Raw genomic sequence first — 10,416 nt, forward strand, 5'->3', positions numbered from 1 at the left:
AATATTACAATTGTTTACCTTGGAAACTAGTTACTAAATTGAAGCTTATTTAGTACTTGTGGCTTAAGATGGTAATGTGGCTCAATTGTTGTTAAATATTCTTGCTTTGTATATAAATTACATATTGGAGACTTGACATGTCATAAGCTATTTAGACTTGAATTCTAGGACATAGTTTGTGTGGAATCAACCTTACTTGTGCATAGAATGTGGTAACTTGCATTTAATTTTGTATAAGTTTTGAACTTATTGGTTTTGGAAAGCTTGTGAGGACATAAATTATGTGATGGCTAGGGTTTGGCTCTAGTACGGAGACAAGAGTTTTCTAAGTCATAAGTGCGCACTAAGTAGTACCTTGTGAGTCGTAATTACCCGAAAATACTTGCTTGGTCTAGCGACCGCATATCCTAGTCTTTCCACTATTTGTTGTTTTTGCATTTAATTTCAAGTTGTTAATCATGGATTACTTGTAGCTTGAGAATTGACGCTTGTTTGGGATAATTGAATACTATTTAGTATACTTGAACTTGTATACTTGCTCCGTGAGTTTGACTTTCATTTAGTATACTTGTACCAAGTATACTTGTCTTATGTGCATTTTGTTGAGCTTAATATACTTATGTTCGTATACTTGATTTATGAGATTTCCATATAAAATGTATACTTGATTAATATGCTTAGATATTGTGTGACTTGTCTTAACATGGTTTAGTATACTTGGAAATGTATGCTTGTATGTTGTACAACATGTTTCAACATTGCTTAGTATACTTGAGCATGTATACTTGTATGTCGTTGTTCACTTTAAATTGCATGAGTAGCTTAGGATACTTCCTGAGTCTCACTTGACATAGACGTTAGGTGGCATGAGTCCTTTTAACATGTTTCACCATAAGGTGATAATTTTGTAAAATGTTAGGTCGATGCATGCTCATTTCCTACGAGTAGCTTTATGTTACTCACCCACGTAGTGGGGACATTTTTCAGGTACAGGGACCTTGAATTGGGAAGCACACTATGCCATGGAAGTTTCGTTGACTTGAAGTATCTATTTCATGAAAATGTTGGCTTGAAATGCCACTTGTAGCTTATATATCAAAATGTGTATATTTGATTCCATATATGTAATGTGTACATGAGTACACCTTTTATAATGTATTTGATATGCATGAGATATGGCCGGAGGCCAATGACCATTATTTTGTATTCTATGTAACTTTCAACTTCATGAAATATTATAAAAATATTGAAAAATGTTGAGTTATTGTTTCACCATGGTTGCATCGGGTGTGGGAATTCCATTTTCATTCTTTCATAGGATCTTATAAATCATGTTTGAAGTGTGGCCAAGGGCCAAACGGTCATTTGATTCCATTTTATATTTTTGGATTCCATGTTTTCCATTCCAAGTCCATTTTTGCCTTTTTGGCCGTAGGGGGGTTGGATTTTGTATCGGCCATATTTTTGAGCCGTGGACCATTGTAGCATATCTTATTAGGTAAGTTACGTTTGCGTGCATGGTCGTTTCTGGGCAAAGCTTATTCTTTGGTGAAATGAGCCTCATACAGACTCATTTTACACTTTTGTTACATATTCTGACCTAAGGGTATTTTGGAAATTTCCTTTGGGAAATAAAATTCGTTCTTCACATGGTCATTTAGAAAATGTGATTTTAGGGAGGGTTTCTTCTTCGTGTTTTTCCTGAAAATGCCATCTTGGTATCGGAAATCAATTACAAAGTTCAGCTTATGTTTTTCAATTTAACAGCTTTTTTGGACCTTCATGACCAGATTTCATGGAGGGGCATTTTGGGAATTTTATAGTATGTATTTTTCGATTTCTCTTGCGATTCATGTAGAAAAATCGATTTTGATGGGGGTTTATTCTTTGTGTTTTTCCATAAAATGTCATCTAGGCCCTCAAATTTCCATTTTTTCTGGAAAAATCCTTGCTGCTAGGGTTTCTTGCTGCCCATTCTGCCTCCTTCACATCTAAATGGTTAGAAGGGGTTTTGTAACCAGTTAGATGAGTGTGGGCAGTGTTTTTATCACTGATTTTGGCTTTCTAACCAGTTAGATAGGTCATCTAACCGGTTAGATGTTCTTGGGTTGGTACTTTTTGACCGTTTTACCCCTGTTTCTTCCGTTTGCCATATCTTCTTCATCTGGATTCCGAATCAAGTGATTTTTGAGTCAAACTTCATTAATTTTTCATTGTCTTTCCAATGGTGTGCTCGGTAGCACTCACTTTTAAGCTAGAAATGATGTTTTTTCCCCTAGGTTCATTCTTGTCCGTTTTTGAAACGTTGTTTCCACATTTGTTTCCTTTGGGTTCTGTGACCTCATTGAGTGTCACATTGGCGTCTTAGAGTCATGTTGTATCTCTAAAGACCATTGTTTTATCAATTACTTCTGCATTCCGGATCCATTATTGGGTCATCTTTCGGTTCATCACTGACGCACCCGGTTGAAAAACTTGGGCCGTCACAATAACCACCATTATTAAAATTTTGATTAGGAGAGAAAGTTCCATTGTTGTTCATCGTAGAGATGAAGGCAGATTGAGTTGTAGAAATAGAAGGTATAGCAGTGGAAATGTGATTTGCAAACAAAAGAGGCGAGCACATAAATCTGAAAAGAGAGCAAGTGGAGAAAAATTGAGTAGAGATGTGATGATCATGGTATAATTAGGGCCTCAACTATGAAGTATGGATGTAACAAGGTTATTGATGGCAGCAAAAGCATCAGCTATTGATTTGGCATGTTGGAGATATTTAGAGATTGTTTTGGTTCCTTTTAAGATATCTAAGATTTGGAACAGAAGGTGGGTGGCGTTTGATAAGCGCTGAATATTGTATATTCGAGCCCCTAAATATATGTATATTAGGACTTAAAGTAATATTTCTATCCATTGTTAAACTGATTTATGTTTATTTTGTGTTTGTAGGTACTTTCCCAAAGAAACGATTAAAACTATAATTTTAAGATAAAAAGATTGATATCGAAGCTTACATAGTCGTTGCCGATCATCTAAAGCAAGCTTGGAGTCAAAATGGTGATATTGGAGAAGTTCAAGTGACACAGCACGAGCACAAGTTCCATGGCTCGAGCGTAAAGTCAATAGAAGCAAGAAATTCAACTAAGGCCAAATAACTTGAGCCGAGATTTCTAGGCTCGAGCCAGAAGTCAAGGTGCTCAAGCATAATGTGCCTTGAAATATGAAAAGATGCTTTGAAAATTCCATGTTGTCAGGACCTCGAGCCAAAGCCAAAGAGCTTGAGCCAAAATCAAAAAGCTCGAGCTTTTGCCAAAAAGCTCGAGCTAAAGTCCCAAGGCTCGAGCACTAAGCAAAGGTGATCGAGCACCCTTAAGAAGAAGTCCCAAAATGGCTAAGTGCTGAATAAAAAGACCTTTCAGACAAATTTTGCTCCCAGAGCTCGAGCCTTTGCCAAAAAGCTCACGCCGAAATCCCAAGACTGGAGCAGTGATGAAAATTTTGGACCTGCTTCAGTAGTTTAGGTATAATTTTTCACTCGAAACTCCAAATTGGGAAAACTCAGCGGCTATGGAAAAAAGACTCGAAGCCCAATGTTTTTGTCTCTAATAGTAATTTTGAGATTCACACTCCAAATATGTCATAACTGCGTTACAACTTCCGAACAAGTTACTGACAGATTATGCTCGAGCCAACACCAAATATGTGATGACCCTGGATTTTACAAACCTAGGATTCCTGTAATGACCCAAAATGGATCCAAAATGCAGAAGCTAGAACATAAACATGATCTCTAGAGATGTACGACATCCTTAAGACATAAGAGTGGCTTCACGAGGAGTCCCGAGACTCAACAGAAGCAAAACGGAGACAAGGGTGTCAAACCCCTACAAGAGAAGGACAATGGGTAAAATGGTCAAACCCCTACAAGAGAAGAACAAAGGGTAAAATGGTCATTTTACCCTAAATGGAGTGAATTTAACTTACAACGAGTCAAATGAGATAAAAAAAAATGTTCAAAAACATCCTTTGGTAACCTCACATGAAGTCCCAAGGTCAAAAGAAGAGAAAACCCAAAAGAACCCTATACCGGTTCGAACCAAATTCTGACACTATCTCACTAAAATAAGGATATCTTGAGTTAGGAGAAGTATCTGAAACTAAAGTTGGTACCATTGAAAATCTTACTCCAACGTTATCTGTTTAGACTCAAAAATAGACTAATTCGAAGTTAAAACGAAAGAGTTATGACAGTTTGAAGTTGGAAGGCCAAAGCTGAACCTGCAAAAAAAGTTCTGAGGTACTTGAACTGGTTCAGCACCCTTGAACTGGTTCAACATGGATAGAACGTCCACGTTGGACCCAAAAATGCACCTTGAACCGGTTTAGCCCCTCTGAACCGCTTCAACAACCTGGATTGTGAACAAAACATCAGAAAAATAGAAAAAATGGAACCGACGCAGGGTTCTCGAGACCAAGACAACATTTTTCGGAAAAACGCCGTGAAGGAACCCCCCCTAAAATCAAATTTTCTGAGTGACCATGTCAAGTCCGGAATTTATTTTTCAAAGCAAAAGCCCTAAAATGCCCTTAGATCAGATTTTGCAAAAGAAATGAAAAATGAGTCCAAAGGATGCTCATTTCATGAAATGAGGTGTTGTGTGCCAAAGTGAATGTGCACGCAAATGTAATACGAGTATTAAGACGCACTACGATAGTCCACGAGCTCGAAATACACCTGATGCAAAATACAACCTATCTGAACCTCTAAAATGAGAAAATTCACCTTTAAAAGAAAAACTTGAAGCCTACAACATCCATTTCATGCAAATGTGATGTTGTGTGCAAAGTTAGCATACATGCAAGTGTATTATACATATTTACATGGGTTCCAATGGCCCACGGCCTCAATACAAGTCATTTACAAAATTTCACATGTCAAACCTTGAAATTTGAAATATTTGCCTTTAAAAGTAAATTTTGAAACCAATATGCATAGACATAATTGAAATGGTGTTTGGCCCTTGGCCACACCTCATACATATTAAAAGAACCCTAAATAGTGTGCTTAGGCACTTATTACATAATTCAAGATAAAAATGACATGTTAAAACTAAGTTTTACATTACAACTTCATAAGAAAGCATGACATGCTAACACTTGCATGCATGTGAAACTACACATTTGACATCATGATAACCAAGTTATCCTAGGGATGTTGTGCTTCCCGAAACCACGTCTTCTTACTTGAAACAATTCGCATTCAGCGAGGGTGAGTAACTTACATTACTCGTAGGAGAGCATATGCATATAACCTAAAGTTTTAACAAATTTGCAAGTTTAATATAGATCGAATCTGCACGGGAACATGCTACCTAATGTCTATGTTCAAAGGGAAAGCTAAAGTTCATTCTAAAGCTACAATTGAACATACTATAAACAGTTCACCAAAATTGAATTCAGCAAATTACAATTTAAAAGGGCAATGCCAAATTGTAAAATAAAGATGAATTCAAACACAAGGTTTACACTTGTAAAGGAAACTACCACAAGGCTAGTAGAATAACAAGAAATACAACAAGGCATAGTCAACTTGTAAATGAAAACAAATCAAACACAAAGTATATACTTGTAATAATAACTACCACAAGGCTAGTAGAATAACAAGAAATACAACATTACTCCAAGAGTTACTAACTAAATAGTACATAGACTCAAATACGACACAACTTGCACATATTACTCTAAGACGCAAAGTAATGGAAGACAAAAATACCGGAATCAAATCCTGGACATGAAAACGAAATGGTGCACTTCCACACCTCACTGGCCAAGTGTATTGCAGGACTTCTAACCCACTAGACGCGATGTCCACTTTTTTCAAGAATCAGATGGCGTCCATCCATCAAACTTGTTATGCATGCCAAACATCATAACTCAAACCTCATAGGCTTGTCTACGAAACCGTGACCACTATACTCTTAAAGCCGTAGTGGCACATAAAACTAAAACTTCACAAGTTTATAAACAAAAAGATGACCATTAAGCTCCTAAAGCCTTAATGGCCTACACTCCAAAGTTCACACACAAGTTAACATTTCTACAAGTTTATAATGCTAAGTAAATGTAGATTTCACCATAGATCCACAACTAAGCCACAAATTGAACACACCAACGTTAACATCATATTGCTAGTGTAGAGAATTAATTAATGCCAAAATAAAGTAAGCTTCTAAATTCTCATTTCAATTTCAATAAGGTATTGAATACTCAAAATTCTTAGGCATGCTTTGTACATACATTAGGAAATCTATATACATAAAAATCACTAGATTTAAGATAATACCAAATAGCCCCAACTACATACATCAAGTCCACATCCATGATTTTGTAATGACCCGGTCATTTTCTTCCTTTTCCCTTTTTCTTCAAATTTTGCGGATAATTTTTTTTTTTTCATTATCTTTTGCTTTTCGGGTTCGATTTCCCGCCTCTTAGTGTCGTCTCGAGTGCTCAGAAATGGTTTCTGAGACTCTTCCTTTGAATTGACAACTTCTTTTGAGGACCGAGTCATTTCCACATTTTTTTGTTTTTTGACACTATCCATTTTTTGTCTTTTCCTTATTTCGTCCTCTTCTCGTTTTTCACTTTTACTTGCATAACTTCACTTTTTGTGCTCGGATTTGATTCCGGCTTGGCATACGTCCATGATATTTAAAATCCATGACATCTACATTTTTACTTTGGTAGAAATGCATATTAAATGCTTACTTTCTTTGTAAAAGCCATGAAAACAAGACTTTTTGTAATTATCCATAACTTGAGGGGTTTTTGGGTAATTAAGTAAAGTAATTATTTTTTTTCTTAGGGACCATTTTGTAAATTAAATTGGAAGATATTTTCAAAAAGGACCTTTTTGCAATTTCTAAAAAATGTGACAAGTGTCACATTCCTATGGTGCCACTTATTGATTTTGTGGTGGAACCACTTGGAGGCTTAATCTCATGACACATGGAGGGTGGAGATTCACCCACTTGTTGTCCTAGGATTGGTGCACTTGTTGGCATGGATGGTTGACAAGTGTAGGGTTAATATTTAGTCTTGGAAGCTTACTTGGATTCATGACAAGTGTAGGACTCACCTTTAGTCTTGCATTAGTGTGTGTGTGAGAGGTAGTGCAAGAGCACCTAGTGAGTGGAGAAGCCCACCAATTTAGCTTAGGGTTTACACATTTTAATTCATTCATCACTTTCCTCTCAAGAACCCTAAGGAAGCCACCATTGGAGAAAAGCTTGACTAGTAGCTTTGACTTCATTTTTGGTGCCCTTTCACTCACTTTAGAACTTTGAACTTGGAATACTTTAGTCTCCTCCCACTCTTCCCTTCAAAACCCTTGAAGGATCTAGCCTAACTCCGAGTTTTGCTTTGGTATCTAGAGATTCAATTCTCTAGTGAGGTATTGATCTATTATTTTTAAGTATTTTTATGTCATTATTGAGTGTTTTACATGCATGGAAGAGAAGGACTTGTATTTTGCCCTTAAACTGTTTTAACAGGAAATTAATCTTGTCAAATTAAATATAGAATATGAAAATATACTCAATTAGATTTTATTTAGTTTTGGTTTCATGTAATTTAGATTTAAAATGAATTAGTTATGAATTTTTGAAGTTGCAAGCTAGTTGCTGGAAATTTGAAGCTTTTCCTTTTTAGTCCGGAATTGAATTTTTTATATGGAGCTGTGGTGCTTTAATTGCCTTGATATTTTTACTGAAACTTCCACCATGGGTTTTACACTATACAGAATTTTTTCACGATTTTAGAGCATTTCTAAATTTTTTTAAAAATCCAAAACTATCTGCTATCCATGTTTTTATTGCAGCTGGAAAACATATTTTTAGATGATTTATTTCACTAACCTTTTGACATTGGATCATGGCTTAAATTTCCAGTTTTACACTCTCATATGTTTACTTCCAAAATAAATTAGGTTTGCCCAATTTGGATGTCAAATGAATTTTTCATGAATATTCAAAGTTGGATGCTACAGGATGAAAATGTGTTTTCTGGGCAGAATTTGTTTCAAAGTTGTGGGTCAAAACTGTTTCAATTGGGAAAATATTTTGTTAAACTAAATTGATATTATCAAATTACAGTATTTAAGCTTTCATTGGGCTTTGGATTCATTCAATTTGGGTTAGAATTGAATTTTTTATGAATTTTACAAGTTGAAGGTAGCAAGCTGAAAATTTTGTTTTGCGGACCGAAAATTTAGGGCGATTTCGTTTCGGTGGTAATTGGGATTTTCATTCCAATTGAGGTAAGGAATGTTTTAGGATTATTTGTGTGTTGTATTGTGTGTTTGCCATGATTATACAACATATATGTATGCCTTGTATCAAATTTAGAAAGTTAGTAATTTTAATTTCTTTGTATAAGATTTAAAATTTATGATGATGTATAACTTTGATTTGAATTGTAACATGTTAGGAAATTATACTTAGATATATTGGTTAATATATATTAAATTTGGATCATTTGATTAAGAATTACAACTTTTATTTAATATTTATCTTTAGTGAAAGTTTAATTCACATGGTTGTACCAAGCATTAAATCAAGTTGTAATGTGATATTTAAATAGGCCTTGGCATGTTCTCTAACATAGATTAAATTGAGGACATTTGGAATTGTTTAAAAATCTAGAGGAAATTAATTAATTAGCTTGATTAATTTTGTTTTAAGTGTTTTAATCACTTAACTTGTCATTTGATGTAATATATATGATGACCATGACATATCTTTCAATATATATTAAATTGAGGTTATTTGGATTAACTTGGAATTTAGAGAATTTAACTATTTATGTTTAATTAAATTCTACTTTATTACTTCATGGATTTAATTGCATTTTAGAAGTTATTTCTATATTTAAATTATGGATTTGGATTTGATGTATGTTCACTTGATTACTTTTGAATATTGGATAACATAGTTGTTACTTTTATATTCATGAGAATATATTTTTCCTTATTGAATATATTGTTACTATGTATAAGGATTTGCACACTTTGTATTTAACATCTTACATGCCATAGTAGTTGTGAATTTTGAGCATGTATTGTATAAGTTTCCAAAATTTGGATTGTGCTTGGTAAATAGTTGATATCTTGTATATATATGTTGAAATATATACGTTGTTGCACAATTTGTTGATTTTGAAAACTTGGGGATGTCGTTGTTTGGCTACGGCTAGGACTTGGTTCTAGTACGGGGGATTGTCCCTTTATATAGTCTAGTGCGCACATAGGGAGGTTACCCAGGGGCTAGTAACCCTAAAGTAATTATGTTGTCGGTCTGATCCAACGTGACGTCCGAGTATCCACTTTGTTTGATTTCGTATTTCATTTCAAGTTGATAACTAGATGATATCGTAACTTGTTGTTCCTTATTTAATTTCCTATTTTGAGCTTAAGATGTAGCTTTGTGAAAGCATGCTTCATGCGTTGTATTGGAAGTTCCATTGTTGGTTAAATTCCATCGATATCATAATTTGTGTTTTGATGTTCAAATGTAGTTTAGGAATGACCTTATAGATTCATTTTGAACATAGACGTTAGGTGGCATGACCCACACTTGTTGTTTTCGTATTTTGGATTTTAAGTTGAAGACTTTGAGAATCAATATCTTGTTGCCTTGTATAACATGTTTCCATGTTGTTTGAATTGCATGAATAATGTGATTATGATATAAATGATCTAGGTAGCTTAGGATGCTCCCTAGGTCTCATCTTGACATAGACGTTAGGTGGCATGAGCCCCTTTAACATGTTTCACCATAAGGTGTTAAAATTATAAAATGTTAGGTCGATGCATGCTTATCTCCTACGAGTAACTTTATGTTACTCACCCCTATGATACTGGGGCATATTTCAGGTACAGGACTCAGGATTTGAAGATTCCATTGCTTCTTGGATGGCTTACAGTTTCTAAGTTTCTATTTTATGCAAGTGTTAGCATAAGATGCCTCTTTGTAGCCTTATTTGTTTAAACTTGTATTCGTTGATTCGTATATGTAAAGTGTACGTAAGTGCACTCTTTTCAATGTATTTAATATGTATGAGATGAGGCCGGAGGCCAATGACATATATCTCATTTTCTGTGCACTTTTGTTTTCAAAGTTTATTATGAAAATATTGGAAAATGTTAAGTCACTGTTTCATAACTTTCGCATCGGGTGTTGGAATTTCATATCTTTTCTGCCCGGACTCAAAATCAGACGATTCTTGAGTCTAATTTTGTTCATTTTTCGTTGTCCTTCCAATGGTGTACACGGTGGCACCCTTTTCAGTGAGAAATGACCATTTTGCCCTTAGTTCATCTCTTTTCGGGTTAGGCATTCTTGCTTAATTTATTTGGCTCAT

General features: G+C 34.9%; 1 long non-coding RNA gene across 1 annotated transcript; it reads left to right on the plus strand.

The window, feature by feature from the left end:
* Positions 1-7,180: 7,180 nt before the first annotated feature.
* Positions 7,181-10,148, plus strand: LOC132279274 (uncharacterized). The gene is made up of 3 exons (XR_009471278.1): positions 7,181-7,450; positions 8,223-8,314; positions 9,929-10,148. It is a non-coding gene; the product is annotated as an uncharacterized LOC132279274 (long non-coding RNA).
* Positions 10,149-10,416: the final 268 nt, after the last annotated feature.

Source organism: Cornus florida, unplaced genomic scaffold, assembly GCF_030987335.1.
Source record: "Cornus florida cultivar Cherokee Brave unplaced genomic scaffold, ASM3098733v1 CherokeeBrave_3.0.0_Hap2_Chr10, whole genome shotgun sequence".
Classification (NCBI taxonomy): Eukaryota; Viridiplantae; Streptophyta; class Magnoliopsida; order Cornales; family Cornaceae; genus Cornus; species Cornus florida.